Genomic DNA, 17,825 nt, shown 5'->3' with positions numbered 1-17,825 from the left:
TGAGCATTAAAAAAAATTTTTTTTTAGTTCTAGCTTTAAATTTCAGTTTTAAATTTGTTCACTTATAATTTTCATATTTCTATTGTTGATTATTCGCTGGTGGATTTTGCAGGACTCATTGCCCTTTTTGTTAATTTTAAGAGGAAGTTTTTCCAAACTTTGACATCTTGGTTTAAAAAGAAAATTATTTAAATGTGGATGTGTGAATTGGTGCTTTGAAAAAATTTTTTTATGAGTAATTGATGAACATAACAGGTTGAGCAATTAGAATTCATGTTATGAATGTCTAATCATTTGAAATCTAATTTGTTTTAATTTTTCAGGTACTATGTAATTTTGTCAAATTTGGGCAGATTATTTCACAACCTGCGGCACAATCGATTTTGGTTGTGTCGTCGCTTGTGTTCACTGGGCACAATTTGGGCAGATTATTTCACAACCTGCGGCACAATCAATTTTGGTTGTGTCGTAGCTTATGTTCACTGGGCGCATTTTGGGCAGAATATTTCATAACTTCTGGCACAACCTCCATCCTTGTGTTCTAACTTGTGTCGTTTATTTGGTTTTGCAGGTTGACAACCCACTTCACCAGAATGGGCCCGCAACCAACCAAAGCCCAAAAAGCCCACTAACCCATTTTGATATATATATATATATATATATATATATAAACTAACTAAACCAAACCCATGGCCCGTAGACTAAACCCATACCCAACAGCCTTTACCAAAGCCCAAAGCCCAAAGCCCATAGCCCATCACTTTTACTCCCTAACCCAAACCCATACCCGATAACACCATTCCTTCCTTCCTCCTCTCGGCATAACCTCCGGCACAACCCCACTCCTCCTCTTCGCCGCAACCTCTGCCACCCATGATCCAAACCAACATTTTTCTCCTTTGTTCTTCTACTTCATCGCATTCTTCTTCTTTTTCGGCCCCTCTCTTCCATTTTCAACATGCCCGATTCCCCTCTTTCCTTCGAAGACTCCCTTCCCCATTCCTCACACCCTACGCCTCAACCTCAACCCACCCAACCCATGGATGCTGACTCGCCGGCAACCCATTCTGGTGATGCCCCCATTGCTACATACAAGAAGAAGAAAGCAAAGAGTATTAAGCCACACAAAACCACAAGCGGCACTAAGAGAAAGAAATCCGAACAGCCCACACAGCCTTAACCAGTCCAGCCGCCCACTTCTGCCGTACCTGGTGCTCGTCGTGGAATCCCGAGATCAGCGGTAAAGCGCCCAGGGAAATCTAAAGGTAACTTCGCTATTCCTTCATCTGTGCCTACTGCCAGACAATGGGTATTGCCTACTGTCGAGATGAAGAAAAATAAGACAAGAATGGAAACTAGGGAAATGGTTCAGACTTGGTATTTGGATGTGTTTACACTTAAATCTTTGAATATATATGATGAAATGCAGAATTTTTTGGATGCTTTGGGTTGGGTGCGATTTGTTCATAAACAGGAACTGGTTTACCCCACTCTAGTGCAGGAATTCATGGCCTCCCTGTCCACTAGTAAGCATAAATATGAATTAGATAATAACTTGACAATCAACTTTAGATGCCTCGGTCAAGATAGGGTACTGTCCATAGATGATTTTCATCATATATTCGGGTTCCCCAGTGATGGTTTGATTAAAATGCCTACCAATAGAAGGGACTATAATGGGTATGAATTTTGGCAGCAAATAGCACCCTTAGCAGGTGTTTTCAAACCCGGGCACAGTAAGGCCTCTAAAATTGAGAGTCACTTCTTGCGATTGCTTCAAAGATTAATTGTAAATACAATTTTAGGAAGAGGAACAAGTGTTGGGACAATGTCTTAGTATGACCTATTCTTTTTGTGGTGTGCTAAAACTGGTAAAAGGGTTTCACCTGGTTATTACTTTTGCCGTCATGTGCTCCGCCAAACCACTAGGGGTACTGGTAAAATTGTGTTTGGAGGTTTGGTCACACCCATTGCACATTATTTTGGTTTTGACCCTCAAGTTCATAAGTGTGCTGCCGTCACAACTGGCTTGCTATATTTGGATGAACCTCATTTGGCCAACCAAAAATTTTGTATTAAAAATGAGGCTACACAGCTTTATGAGATTCTGGCACCAACAGCAACACCACCAGGCTCCCCTACTGCAATTAGCTCCTCCTCAGCATCTGAGCAACCATCTGAGCAGCCTTATGCACAACCTCCACGCCAGGCTCCACCAGCTACACAACCTGCTTCATCAACAGCTTCTGGATCCTCCATGGCAACCCTTCTGACATTTATGGAGAATCTCAGTGATGAGATCTACTCTTTTCGGCAAATGACAGATGTCTCTTTTCAAACATTAAGGGATTTAGCTTATATATATGTAACACCCCGAAATTTTAATTTTTATGAGTATTTTGGTATTTTAATTTTATTTAAATTTTAGGAAAATTTTTGAGATTTTTCGGATTTTAAAAATCGGGTTCGATTTTCCGAAAATATAAACTTTAATGATTTTTAAAAATTAATTTAAAGACCACGTGGCAAAACTAAAAATATATTTGGAGTCTATGTATTTTCTTGAGTTTTATGGAAATTTTTTCGGAATTTTTGGACCTCGTTTTCGGTCCCGAGGCAGAGTAAAAATTCAAAATTTTGTATCTCGAATCGAACCGGCCGAATCGAACCGGACCGGATCGGACCGGTGGAATCGGACCGGTCTCTTCTCTTTTTCTTTTCCTTCCTCCCGCGCGCGACGCCCTCTCCTCTCTTCTCTCGTTTCTCTCTCCTCCCCTCCGCCACGCCGCCTCCTGCGTCCTCCTCGCCGGCGCCGCCTCCCGGTATCCCGGCCTGGCGACCTCCCGAATGGCGGAAGCGCGCGAAAGTCCCTGCGCGCGCTCGCCCAGCTTCCTCGGCCAAATCCGGCCGATCCGGCCACCGATTGGACCGGGTCTTGTGTCCAAAACCATCTACTCGGCGAGAGCTTTCCATAGACACTAAGAACGCCGAAATCCATCGAGCGGATTGTCCGATTTTAGCTCGGGAAGATTTTAGCCATTTCGACTTTTGGGCTAGATTTCTCAAAAGTGAATCCACGAGAAACCGAGGCCACCGGCACGCTCCATTCGTCGAGAGCTTCGCACGACATAAATTTCGAATTTTCCGACACCGTTTTTGGTGGGTCCCACTGAACTTGCGGTGTATTTTCGAGCATTAAATGAGCTTAGAAAATTATGAAAAATTTATGTACTAACCCGTGTTATGGGCTTCGTGTAGGTATCCTCGATTCGCGGAAATTCGGCGATTGGCCGATGCGCAAATTTGGGCGAACGGACGTTCTGGAAAAGTCTCGGGTGGACCGAGGTTTTGGCTAGCCCCATTGTCGGGCGTCGAGCGCGTTCAAGTCGGAATCGGCAAAGGTAAACCCGAACCTTGTTTTTTCGTAATTTTCTAGTGCTTAAATAGGATTAAAAATCCATAAAATATTCGTGGTAGCTTGGAAAATTACGATTTTTTTGCAATAGCTTAGTAATATTGCTAAGGACATGAGGCAAAGTTTTATAATTTTTAGAGCTTGTTTGGCCAGTATTTGCAAAAATGTTCAATAATAAGGACTAAATTGAAATTTTGAGTATTGTGAAGGATGACTGATTTGATGGGCCCGGGAGGCGTGTGATATGATTGAGCTGACATATGGATTGTGAATATAGAAGTGCGTTTTTAGCCCTTTTGCAGGTTGGGTAGGTCCTAGGTATAGGGGAGACTCTGCCGGATTTTCGGCACGACTTAGGACGTACTTGATCTGTTTCTTTGTTGTATTGAGTCAAATTTATTAAATAGATGTAATGTAATTGTCAGGTGAGCCGGGACAGCCTTCTTCCTCCGCCCAGCCGCCACAGTAATTTGTCGTCAAGTTTGTGAGTAAAATATTAATTTTAATTGTAATTTCGATATTATTATATGTTCAGCATGCCCATGCATCACTTATATGCATATATTTATGTAGTTAAACTCTAGGCACGATTTATGATGCATTGATAAATGTTAAAGTGCCATGAGTGTTGTTGTGGTAATTTGGAGCAGTGTGCGTGCGTTGGCGTGCGTGTGATGTGGTGTGGACTATGGATAGGACGGGTAGACACGGCTTGAGTTCTTCGCTGGGACCCGGTCCTTCGGGGTAGACACGGCTTGAGTTCTTCGCTGGGACCCCGATTTGGTATTAAGCGAAAGTCCGGCTTGAGTTCTTCGCTGGCACCAGGTTGGATTTAAGAGAGCTGTATAGGGGATCAGCTCCCAATATATTATGATTGATGCTACAGGGTGCGTGAGTGCTCCAAATTACCTTTTTGATGCTATGATGTAAATATGATGTTGATGTTGCATTTCACTCTACAGGGTGCATTAGTTCAGATAGTTATAGAGATTATAGTTAAGATTGATATTTTACTCTACAGTCGAACGCTCACTCTGTTCAAAAATTTTACTGAGCCACAGGAGGATATTTTGTTCTGGGTTAACCTGCTTTTCTCCTTCGCAGGTGTTTATCAATAATTGTGTAATTTTATTTACTCCTAGAATTTTCGCATGTGTTAGCAGTAATTATTTGAATTTGGTCTGTAATATTATATTCATGTTGGACCTGTAAACTTAATATTTTAAGTCTGTTTTGATGGATTGGATGAGGGAGCTGAGCTCCCATTTATTATTATGTTGATGAGTATGTGGAGGGTGAGCTGAGCTCCCCAATGGATTATTTATTGTGTTTAGAGGTCGGGTGAGTCGAAAACTCCCCGTTGGAAAGTCCATTTTATGGCCGGACTCTGTCCGTTTGTTTTCTTGATATTGGGCCCAAATGGGCCTTAGAGTTGGGTTAATGAACAGTTAGGCTTACTACGGGCCTCGGGGGCTTTAAGCTGGCCCAGGTCCTAGTGCCGGTCCGGCCCATAGGTTGGGTCGTGACAAATGTGGTATCAGAGCCTAGGCTCCAGATTCTTAGGGAAAAATTGTCTAAAGTGTTGGGAAGAGTCTACTAGGAGTCACATGCGGAAAATTAAGGTCCATATTCGTCTTGCATTGTCATCTTTGCTTCTAGTTTCTGCTCCATATATTGTGTGTAAACATGAGTCTATAGAGCTATGTAATGTGCAGTTTTGAATTTTGTGGGCTAATGCTGCTGAATTTCAGGAAAATGCGTAGAAGCAGGAGAGCTGCCACTGCACCAGAACCAGATGTGCCCGACGAGGTGTCGGACAGATGAGGCGCTTTGCCAGGAGGCGGGGTAGGAGGCCTAGAGTCGCTCAAGTAGAGGAGCAGCCACCCCGATCTGAGATCGGTCCTTTATGGCACAGGTCCCATGGACCCCATGGCGGCTACTCTGGGTGCGAGAGAACCATCGACATGATGGCTCAATATATGGTCCACCCTCCACAGCAGCAGTCCACCGCACCAAGAGGAGAACCTTACAAACAGATCATAAATTTTAAGAAGTTGGTGCACGGTACTTATGATGTGTCGACGATGCATATCGGTTTTGGATTCTGTGAGCGGCGAGAGCAATTACGATTGGTGATGGAAGACTGATAGAATGTATGCAGCACGTCATGGGGCCTATGCCTAGACAATGGATGAATGACTACGTGTTACCCCGGATGGAGGGTTTGACATGGGCTCAGTTTGTGGAAGAGGACATTCAGGACCTTGTTTAATGGGGTCAGGAGTATGCTTCAGGTGTGGCCAACCGGGCCACTTTGCTAGAGACTGCCCCGTTTTCAGTGAGCCACAGATGGGGTCACAAGGTTCTGTTGCAAATGTTCCTCGACAATTGTATCCGGGTGCTTCCAACATGGCGGCGATCGATTCGATGTGGCCGAGGACAAGGGGCGTGGATTTGGAGGCGGTCGGGAGGTAGAAGTCGATGTCGAGTTACGCCACTCGGGGTAGGGGTCAAGCACGGGTTTTCACCACGACCCACCGGGATGCTCAAGCTTCAAATGCGATTGTGGCGGGTATTCTTACGTGCATTCTTATGAGGCTCGTGTTTTGATAGATCTGGGTGCTACGCACTCATTTGTCTCCCCTGTGTTTGCCATGAGGTTGGGTAGAAACCCTACAACTTTAGAATGCCCTTTGTCAGTAGCTACCCCACTTAGCGACAACATAGATGTAGACATGGTATTTCCGGGTAGCCCAGTGGTAGTGGATGGAAAGATCCTCCCAGCAGACTTGGTTCCTCTACCAGTGATGGATTTCGATGTAATCCTGGGGATGGATTGGTTGGCAACTCATTATGCCACCTTAGACTGCAGGAACAAAAAGGTGTATTTCCACATACCTGGTGTGGAAGAGTTTAGCTTTGATGGTGACAGGAGCGTGGCTCCATATAATTTGGTGTCAGCAATTAGTGCTAGAAAAATGTTGAGGCGTGGATGCCAAGGGTATTTGGCATTGGTGAGAGATACATCTGTAGAAGGTGTCAGCATGGAAAATGTTCCTGTTGTCAGAGAATTTATGGATGTATTCCCAGAGGAGCTTCCAGGGTTGCCACCAGGAAGGGAAATAGAGTTCTGCATTGATGTTATTCCGGGTACAAACCCCATATCCATGCCACCTTACAGGATGGCACCAGCAGAATTGAAAGAGCTGAAGGAGCAACTACAGGAGCTTTTGGACAAGGGTTTCATACGTCCGAGCACCTCACCACAGGGTGCTCTGTCGATTTGTGAGAAAGAAGGATGGGTCATTGAGGTTGTGTATCGACTACAGACAGCTGAACAAGGTGACTGTGAAGAACAAGTATCCACTTCCTCGGATCGATGATTTGTTTGATCAGCTCCAAGGGGCTAGATTCTTTTCCAAGATAGACCTGCGATCAGGCTACCATCAGTTGAGAATCAGGAATGAGGATGTGTCCAAAACGGCTTTCAGGACAAGATATGGTCATTATGAGTTCTTGGTGATGTCTTTTGGACTCACTAATGCACCAAAGACCTTCATGGACTTGATGAGCAGGTGTTCAAGCCATTTTGGACCGTTTGTCATCGTATTCATAGATGACATTACAGTATACTCTCGGACCGAGGAAGAACACGTGTGGCACTTGAGGATGGTGTTGCGGACGTTGAGGAGCACGGCTATATGCCAAATTTTCAAAATGTGAATTTTGGCTAGAAAGCATCTCATTCTTGGGACACGTGGTTTCTAGTGACGGTATTCAAGTGGATCCCAAGAAAATTGAAGTCAGAATCGATTGGCTTAGGCCTACAACGATCAACGAGGTGCGAAGTTTTACGGGTTTAGCTGGCTACTACAGGCGTTTTGTATAAGATTTCTCCAGGATAGCGGCTCCCCTAACTAAGTTGACTAGGAAGAATATTTCATTCATTTGGACAGATGACTGTGAGGTGAGTTTCCAGAAGCTTAAGGAGTGTCTAACCACTGCCCCTGTGTTGACACTACCTGTGAGTGGTGAAGGATACACCGTGTATTGTGACGCCTCCAGAGTTGGCCTAGGGTGTGTTTTGATGCAGAGTGGAAAGGTAGTGGCTTATGCTTCAAGGCAGCTGAAGAGGCATGAGCAGAACTACCCCACCCATGATTTGGAAATGGCGGCTGTAGTCTTTGCACTAAAAATCTGGAGACACTACCTGTATGGTGAAGTGTGCGAGATATACACCGACCATAAGAGTTTAAAGTACATCTTCCAACAGAGGGATTTAAACTTGAGACAGAGGAGATGGATGGAGCTTCTGAAAGACTATGATTGCACCATCCAGTACCACCCTGGGAAGGCCAATGTTGTGGCAGATGCTTTGAGCAGGAAATCTTTTAGCAGTTTGGCGCACATTTCAGCAGAGAAGAGACCGTTGATTCAGGAAGTACATGAGTTGATGGATCAAGGTTTAATCCTAGATCTGTCAGATGAGGGGGTATTGTTGGCTCACTTTTCAGTGAGGCCAGACTTGAGAGACAGAGTTAGAGTTTCCCAGCACAGAGACCAACAATTGATGAAGATCATAGAAAGAGTACAGCAAGGTGAAGGTGGTGAGTTTGGATTTGCCAATGATGGCGCCCTAGTGCAAGGTTCTAGGATATGTGTGCCCGATGTGGACGACCTTAGAAATGAAATCATGCGAGAGGCACACTATACACTGTACAGTGTCCACCCAGGTTCCACCAAGATGTACCATGATGTGAAAGATAACTATTGGTGGAATGGCATGAAGAGAGACATAGCAGACTTTGTGTCCAAGTGCTTGACTTGTCAGAAGGTGAAGTTTGAACACCAGAGACCGTCAGGGAAGCTGCAAAAGCTCCCTATCCCAGAATGGAAGTGGGAAATGATCACTATGGATTTTGTGACTGGGTTGCCTCGTACTACGCAAGGGTATGATTCGATATGGGTAATTGTAGATCGCCTGACTAAATCAGCTCACTTCTTACCTGTGAAGACTACATATTCTGTGGCACAGTATGCCCGGCTCTACATTCGAGAAATAGTCAGATTGCATGGAGTTCCGGCTTCCATAATATCTGACAGAGGGCCCCAGTTCACTTCTCGGTTTTGGAGAAAGTTGCAAGAGGCACTTGGCACACAGTTGAACTTCAGTACGGCTTTCCACCCTCGCATGCAGACGGACACCAAAGGACAATCCAAACACTGGAAGACATGCTTCGCATGAGTGTCTTAGATTTTGGAGGTCAATGGGATGAGCAGCTAGCTTTGGTGGAGTTTGCCTACAACAACAGTTATCACTCCAGCATAGGGATGGCACCCTATGAGGCACTATATGGGAGAAAGTGTAGGTCTCCTCTGTGTTGGACAGAAATGGGGGAAGCAAAGGTGCATGATGTAGACCTAGTGCAGTACACTTCAGAGGTAGTTCCTTTAATCAGGGAACGACTGAGGACAGCTTTCAGTAGACAGAAGAGTTATGCAGACCCCAGACGGAGGGATGTGGAGTTTGCAGTGGGCGACTATGTATTCCTGAAGGTTTCTCCAATGAAGGGAGTCATGAGATTTGGGAAGAAGGGCAAGTTGGCACCTCGGTATATTGGACCTTTTGAGGTTACTGATAGAGTTGGAGCAGTTGCCTACCGGTTGGAGCTACCACCCAACCTTTCTCACGTTCATCCCGTGTTTCACATCTCCATGCTCAGGAAATACATTCCTGATCCTTCTCATGTACTGCAGCCGGATGTGATAGAGCTAAAGGAGAACTTGACGTTTGAGGAGCAACTTGTAGCCATAGTGGACTACCAAGTAAGACAGCTGAGATCCAAATAGATCCCTATGGTTAAGGTTTTGTGGAGGAGTCAGTCAGTGGAAGAGTGCACCTGGGAGTCAGAGCGGGACATGCGTAGCAAGTACCCTTACTTGTTCAATGTATAATCATGTACTTTATTCTGCCTTGTGAAAAAAATTCGAGGACGAATTTTCTGTAAGGGGGGAAGAATGTAACACCCCGAAATTTTAATTTTTATGAGTATTTTGGTATTTTAATTTTATTTAAATTTTAGGAAAATTTTTGAGATTTTTCAGATTTTAAAAATCGGGTTCGATTTTCCGAAAATATAAACTTTAATGATTTTTAAAAATTAATTTAAAGACCACGTGGCAAAACTAAAAATATATTTGGAGTCTATGTATTTTCTTGAGTTTTATGGAAATTTTTTCAGAATTTTTGGACCTCGTTTTCGGTCCCGAGGCAGAGTAAAAATTCAAAATTTTGTATCTCGAATCGAACCGGCCGAATCGAACCGGACCGGATCGGACCGGTGGAATCGGACCGGTCTCTTCTCTTTTTCTTTTCCTTCCTCCCGCGCGCGACGCCCTCTCCTCTCTTCTCTCTCGTTTCTCTCTCCTCCCCTCCCCTGCCGCCGGCCAGCCGCCTCCCCTGCGTCCTCCCCTCGCCGGCGCCTCCCGGTCCCACTGGCCGCCCAGCAATGGAACGCCGCGCGAAAGTCCCCTGCGCGCGCCGCGCCGCTTCAGTTTCCTCGGCCAAATTCGGCCGATCCGGCCACCGATTGGACCGGGTCTTGTGTCCAAAACCATCTACTCGGCGAGAGCTTTCCATAGACACCAAGAACGCCGAAATCCATCGAGCGGATTGTCCGATTTTAGCTCGGGAAGATTTTAGCCCATTTCGACTTTTGGGCTAGATTTCTCGAAAACCGTGAATCCCACGAGAAAACCGAGGCCACCAGCACGCTCCATTCGTCGAGAGCTTCGCAACGACATAAATTTCGAATTTTTCCGACACTGTTTTTCGGTGGGTCCCACGGAACTTCGCAGTGTATTTTCGAGCATTAAATGAGCTTAGAAAATTATGAAAAATTTATGTACTAACCCCCGTGTTATAGGCTTCCTGTAGGTATCCTCGATTCGCGGAAATTCGACAGTTGATCGGGTCTGCAAATTTCGGGCGAACGGACGTTCTGGAAAAGTCTCGAATTGGACCGAGGTTTTGGCTAGCCCCATTGTCGACGGCGTCGGCGCGTTCAAGTCGGAATCGGCAAAGGTAAACCCGAACCTTGTTTTTTCGTAATTTTCTAGTGCTTAAATAGGATTAAAAATCCATAAAATATTCGTGGTAGCTTGGAAAATTACGATTCTTTTTGCAATAGCTTAGTAATATTGCTAAGGACCGCGGGGCAAAGTTTTATAATTTTTAGAGCTTGTTTGGGCAGTTTTTGCAAAAATGGTCAATAATAAGGACTAAATTAAAATTTTGCATATTGTGATGGATGACTGATTTGATGGGCCCAGGAGGGGCTGTGTGATATGATTGAACTGTTGATATATGGATTGTGAATATAGAAGTGCGTTTTTAGCCCTTTTGCAGGTTGGGTAGGTCCTAGGTATAGGGGAGACTCTGCCGGATTTTCGGCACGACTTAGGACGTACTTGATCTGTTTCTTTGTTGTATTGAGTCAAATTTATTAAATATATGTAATGTAATTGTCAGGTGAGCCGGGACAGCCTTCTTCCTCCGCCCAGCCGCCACAGTAATTTGTCGTCAAGTTTGTGAGTAAAATATTAATTTTAATTGTAATTTCGATATTATTATATGTTCAGCATGCCCATGCATCACTTATATGCATATATTTATGTAGTTAAACTCTAGGCACGATTTATGATGCATTGATAAATGTTAAAGTGCCATGAGTGTTGTTGTGGTAATTTGGAGCAGTGTGCGTGCGTTGGCGTGCGTGTGATGTGGTGTGGACTATGGATAGGACGGGTAGACACGGCTTGAGTTCTTCGCTGGGACCCGGTCCTTCGGGGTAGACACGGCTTGAGTTCTTCGCTGGGACCCCGATTTGGTATTAAGCGAAAGTCCGGCTTGAGTTCTTCGCTGGCACCAGGTTGGATTTAAGAGAGCTGTATAGGGGATCAGCTCCCAATATATTATGATTGATGCTACAGGGTGCGTGAGTGCTCCAAATTACCTTTTTGATGCTATGATGTAAATATGATGTTGATGTTGCATTTCACTCTACAGGGTGCATTAGTTCAGATAGTTATAGAGATTATAGTTAAGATTGATATTTTACTCTCTGAGTCGAACGCTCACTCCTGTTCAAAAATTTTTACAGGCCACAGGAGGATATTTTGTTCTGGGTTAACCTGCTTTTCTCCTTCGCAGGTGTTTATCAATAATTGTGTAATTTTATTTACTCCTAGAATTTCCGCATGTGTTAGCAGTAATTATTTGAATTTGGTCTGTAATATTATATTCATGTTGGACCTGTAAACTTAATATTTTAAGTCTGTTTTGATGGATTGGATGAGGGAGCTGAGCTCCCATTTATTATTATGTTGATGAGTATGTGGAGGGTGAGCTGAGCTCCCCAATGGATTATTTATTGTGTTTAGAGGTCGGGTGAGTCGAAAACTCCCCGTTGGAAAGTCCATTTTATGGCCGGACTCTGTCCGTTTGTTTTCTTGATATTGGGCCCAAATGGGCCTTAGAGTTGGGTTAATGAACAGTTAGGCTTACTACGGGCCTCGGGGGCTTTAAGCTGGCCCAGGTCCTAGTGCCGGTCCGGCCCATAGGTTGGGTCGTGACAATATATTTGGATAGAAGTGTTGAAATGCAAGACGAGTTGAAAGCCATGCGAGCTAAGCTAGAGCAGATAGAAACTAACCAAGCACTCATTTTGAGCATTATTTCTCCACAGCAACCACTAAAAGCACCACCACCTCCACAAGATGGCAAGGGCAAAGGAGTTATCATTCATGACTGACCAGCTTTTATTTTCAGTTTACATACCTCATGTCTTTATTTTAGTTGCTTCATTAATTAGTGTTTTTAGTAGCTTGTTTAATTAATATTTTACTTGTGTTGCTTTTCTTTTACTTGAAACATTGCTTATTCAGTATTTTTTTTAGTTCTTCATAGGTACATTTTTCTTTTGAATCTTTAGTACTTTGCTCACTTACTTTGATATCCTACTTCGGAATTTCACTTGATGGTTATATTTTTGAGCTTAACTTCCCTATTTCAACTTTTTGAGTTTAATTGCTTTAATGGATTCCATTCCACTGTTTCTTTTACAATGAGTGCAGCAGCTGTCCAAATTTTATTTAATTAAATTGGCTGCACCTACAATGAGGTAACAATTCTTATCTCAGCTTATGTCATTTTCAGCACAAGTTGTGCTATCACTTATGAAACAAGGTAATAATTCTTTATGCACATATGAGCCACCCATTTTCTGCACATATAGCTAAATTATCCCATTCCTTGCAATCTTTTAACATTGAGGACAATGTTCATTCTGAGTATGGGGGAGAGGGTAAATTTTTTGCAAAAATTATTTTTCCTTTTCATTTGCATATAGTGACATACTCATTCATTACTTCATACTTGTACATATTCACATATATACACTGCATATAGCTTCATACACTTAGTTATGCGTACTTAGTTGCATATAGGTTTATTATACATTTATACATTCATTCATTTCATTCATTCATTTAAAATTTTTTCGGATTTTTAAACCAGCCTTTGAATTCCAAAAGTTGCTTATTCAAGCAATCCAACTTGCCTTTAAATGGTTAGTGGAATGAAAGTTCCAGCTGGATACAAAGTCTTAAGCATTATTCTTTCTCTTACTTAATAGCTGAAAATTAATATATTTATTTGGGTATGCAGATTCTGATTAGTTATTTTGAGTTTTGAGTGTCTAAATAAGCCTTTAAGGAAGAAAATGGTCATTGTCGTCTCACCATTCCTAGAACAAGCATCTTAGATCTTTTAAAGTGAAATTTTTAACTTGCATTTGATAAGAATATGATTTAGGCATTCCTTCATATTTTAAACCTCACATTTAGCCTTAACCTACCTTAATTTCATTTCAACCATTGCAAACCCCCCTTGAACCTTAATTCCCTAATTTCTTTAGAACCCAAATCTTTTACCTAGCCATAAAACCTAAACACTATCACCTATTTATGAGAATAATATTTTAGCAATTAAGTGCATAAAAAAATAAAAAAAAAAACTTGGAGGATTGAAACATCTTGAAAAGTGCTAGAGTAATTGTGAAAAGCTGATTAAAAAAAAAGGGTCACCAAAATATCCCAAAGGTAATTTCGAGTGTGACATGAAATAGGGACAAGTACACAATAAAAAAAAAGTATAAAAAGTAGTCCCTTTATATAATTATTGTGATAGCAATTGAGATTCATTGTGAATTTCTTTCCTTTTGATAAAAAAAATTATTATAAAAAAAATAAAATAAAAATAAAAATAAAAATAAAATTATATATATAAAAAAAAGAATACTGGATGCACTTTGAGTTTCATGATTAATATTATTCTCATATTTTGTTTACCTTATTCCTTTTCTTTGTTAACTATAATTTTACCCTATTTGACCCCATTACAACCCTTAAAAAGACCTAATGATTCTTTGAAAAATGCTTGTTACATTAGTGAAGTTAGATCTTTTATGCTTGCATATGGGTTTGGCAATATAATCTTCCATACATTACTCACCATCTAATTGAGACACATTGGCTATCTATTTCATTTAGGTTTGTTTTGGCATAATTGACTCTTGTAGCTGGTTGGTATTTGTTGCTTGGGTTGATTGGTTAATTCTTAGCTATTCTGTAATTGTTGAGAGTGATTGCTTCATTCTTTGTGCTTCGCTGGTGGGAATTTGGAATGTTGGTGGCTAAAGGTAAGTTGGTGGTTTGGATTAGTAATTTTTGTGTTTTCAAAGACTGATTCTATTCCCTTCCAAATGAGTATTAATGAAATTTTTCTTGGGGACAAGCAAGAGTTTGAGTATGGGGGAATTTGATGCATGCATTTTATATCATCATTTAGGTGTAATTTTTGCAAATAATTTACCTTTGTTCATAGCTATTACTATAGATATTAACATATATTTGGTCAATTTTATAATTTTACACTTCTTAGTTTAATTTTTGGAATTTATTTGTTTTATAGGTTAAATTTGGAGAAATTTGGTGTATTTTGCTCAGAGCATCCATTTGAAAGAAATTAGAGTTCAATTGCAAAAATTTTGAAGTTGAGTTAAAAAAAAAGTCGAGAATGACACAACGTGCAACATAACTAATTCAGCTTATGTCGCAGGTTGTGTCGATTGTCAGATATGCAGTTTTTCTCAGACAGCAGGTTTCACAACCTGCGACACAACCTGTGACACAAACGATTCAGCTTGTGTTGTTTTTACTGAAAATGGCTGACGTGGCATTTTCGTTCCTCTGATTTAATGCCTCATTTTCTCTGGAATCTTCCACCTTTTTACCCATTCTAGGGCAGATCTCTGAACCATATAAAAGCTCCTTTATCTATTTCTTTCCATAAGGAAAAAGGGAGAGGGATTTTCGGCAAGAAAGAAGGAAAGGAAAAGGAGGACGGGAACCATTTTACAGCAGCAGCAGAGGACATTTCTGCTACTCTCCAACAGCTGATACTTCATCATCCTACTGGGTTTTTCTATTCCTTAGCTTAGATTTTCATTATTTCTTCATTTCTACACTTGGGTTTGTTTTGAAACTATGATTTATGAGTAGTTATTTGATATTCTAGAGATGGGTTTGTAAATATTGCTTTGTATTGTGATTTTGAACTGATTTAGTCATTTAAATGAGATTTGTTGCATTTTGATTTATTGCTTGTGAGCTTGTTGCCTTGCTTGATGAATGGGCCCTCATTAAATTAAGTATTAATCCTTGACAGATGGACTGAAAAGTGAATATTTGGGATAGATAATCTTGCAATAAACTTAGTTTTCTTGGTGTTAGAGATAAGCTAAGAGGATTAAGGGGACTTTCCTAAATCAATTAGAGCTTTAATTGAGTTTTTATTAGGTTTGAAATACCGTGAAAACAGGATTTGATTTAATGAATACCAACTTTGAAATGCTTGAAAAAGGTTTCAATGAACTAAGAACTGATTTCCCTCAAAATTGCAATTCTCATGTGTTTGGCTAAATTAGGGATAAACCACATGCAAATAATATTGAAAACCCTATCTCTAGAATCGCTTTAACTTTTATTGAATTTAGATTTAATTCCTCCCAATTTCATAATTAGCAATTTCAATTTAAATCTTGGTAATCTAGTTTAATTAATTTAGTTAATTGTTTGATTTAGCTTAAATTCCTCAAATACCAATCTTAATTTTTAAATTTCATTTTATATCTTTAAATTTTACCATTCTAACTAGCTTATCCTTTTATTTGCAATTTAAGCATAATTCCCTGTGGGAACGATATTATTTTTAAAACTATACTACTGTGACCCGTGCACTTGCGGAAGCACACCAAAAATCACGAAAAAGAATTGTCAAGCCGGTCAAATAATTAGGTCAGGGATCCGGAAGAAATATTGAATTATTTACAAATTGGGTCGAACCGGCGAGGGACAATTTGGTCAATTGACCCCGAGAGCTGACTCCTGACCTAACTATCAAATAAAATCGGAGAAAAGAAAATTTCAGAATTGGGAATTAAATTAAAGAAATAAAGAAAAATAAAGAAAAAAGAAAAAAAAAAGAAGAAAATGAATTATTACCTCACCCTTGTGACATCATGCATGATGCAATAAAAGAATAATTAATTAAATGGAAATTGACTAAGTCAAAAAGCAAGATAAACGTACAAAAATTAAAAAAAAAAAACATTGTCATCTTCCTTCCCAATCTTGCCGTCCTCACTCTCTCCTTCATCTCTCTCTAGAAACTCCATGGAAGCTCATTTTGAGCTTGATCAAACCCTAAATCCCACCATAGAAATTTAAACTTCCATTATTAAATCTTGAATTCAAGCTTTGATAGAGAACTTGACAATAAAAAGAAAAAGAAAGCAAGAAGTTTTGAAGAGGTGAAAATTCAAAGTGAGGTTAGTAAGCTAAACTTTTAATTTCTAGTTGAATTATTATGTTTAAATGCATGAATGAACTTAGAAGTTAACTTAAAATGAAATGAAAACAACTTTGGAGGGCTAGTTATGGAGTTCGGCCAGCTAGGGTTTGATGTGGGAATGTATGAATTTGATTGAATTAAACTTGTTAGAATGCTTGAATGAGATGAAATAGTATGTTAATGTGTGTTGAATCAATTAAATGTAACAAATTGGTGAAATAGGGTTTGGACCTAGGGTTTGGAAGAAAAAAATTTGGAGAAGTGGTCAAATGGTGTGTTTAGCCTTGTTTGAGGTGAGAAATGGTCATTTGTGACCAATTAGTATATGTTGGAAGTGTTGGAAGTGAGTGGAGATTGAATGTGCGCAGTATGCAGGCAGCATGACCCAGGTCTCTTTTAGGGACCGAAATTGAAAATTTACAAGCTCAATTAGTGTGAGGCCAATTGGGAATGAAACTAGACACAAAATGACACATTTTTCATTTAGGAATCATGCCCAAAAAATGACCAAAGCCTAGTGAACAAATTGACCAAATCCGGACTTAAGCAATCTGACCTGTACAAAAATGACCAAATGAACAGTGTTTATTCATTTGGCCATAACTTGGGCTAGGCAGGTCTAAATGACCTGAAATTTTACTAGTAGAAAGCTTAGATATAGACATAAAACTTTTATGAAGAACACAAACTCAAATTATACACTTAACCAAGTCATTTAGCCACCCAAAGTTGGTGACCTAAAACTGCCAGAACTAGAATTCGCCCAGAAAATCTGGGTAAGTCTAATCCGGAAGCCATGATTCAAATGGCTATAACTTGAGCTACAAAACTCCAATTGGAGTGATTCAAGAAGGAGAATAAAGTTAAGACAATAAGGAACAATTTCTATGCAGAAAACTTAGCCAAATTCTAACAGCAACATGATCAATGGAACAGTACAAAATAGGACATCAAAACTGAAAATTTGCAATTTTGCTTAAAAGACCTAAGTTTTGAGAAAACCACCAAAACCAACAAAATTGGTGACCAAAATGTGGTATATGAGTATAGTTGAAGTTCCCATACCTTTTAAGTATAAGAAAGTCAATATTTTAACTTGAATAGTACCATAAATAGTAACCACAACATGAAAATTTGCAAGAATGTAAGTTTAAACATATTGAAATTAATTATGGGAATTATTATGAAGCAAAGATACTGAGACACTATAAATTTTGTGTTTCAGCTAAAAAAGACCCAGAAGGTCTGAGAGACTGAGTCAATGCCTAGAGCCGACTCACGTCAGGTTTGTGCACAATAAACCTTATTTGAGCATTTTGTCATTGAAAAATTGATTTAGTATGATTTATGAAAATTTGATGTTAATCATGAATTGTGTTGCCACCTTGTGAATGAAATTAAGACTTTGGAAACTTATTGGATTTCTCATGAATTATT

At 40.5% G+C, this 17,825-nt stretch overlaps 1 long non-coding RNA gene across 1 annotated transcript; it reads left to right on the top strand.

The window, feature by feature from the left end:
- The first annotated feature begins 10,665 nt into the window (after nucleotides 1-10,665).
- Nucleotides 10,666-11,798, top strand: LOC131181505 (uncharacterized). Its single transcript, XR_009150026.1, has 2 exons — nucleotides 10,666-11,005; nucleotides 11,578-11,798. It is a non-coding gene; the product is annotated as an uncharacterized LOC131181505 (long non-coding RNA).
- Nucleotides 11,799-17,825: the final 6,027 nt, after the last annotated feature.

This window comes from Hevea brasiliensis, chromosome 7, assembly GCF_030052815.1.
Source record: "Hevea brasiliensis isolate MT/VB/25A 57/8 chromosome 7, ASM3005281v1, whole genome shotgun sequence".
Classification (NCBI taxonomy): domain Eukaryota; kingdom Viridiplantae; phylum Streptophyta; class Magnoliopsida; order Malpighiales; family Euphorbiaceae; genus Hevea; species Hevea brasiliensis.
Note: the sequence above shows the minus strand (reverse complement) of the source record. Positions and strands in the feature narration are given on the sequence as shown.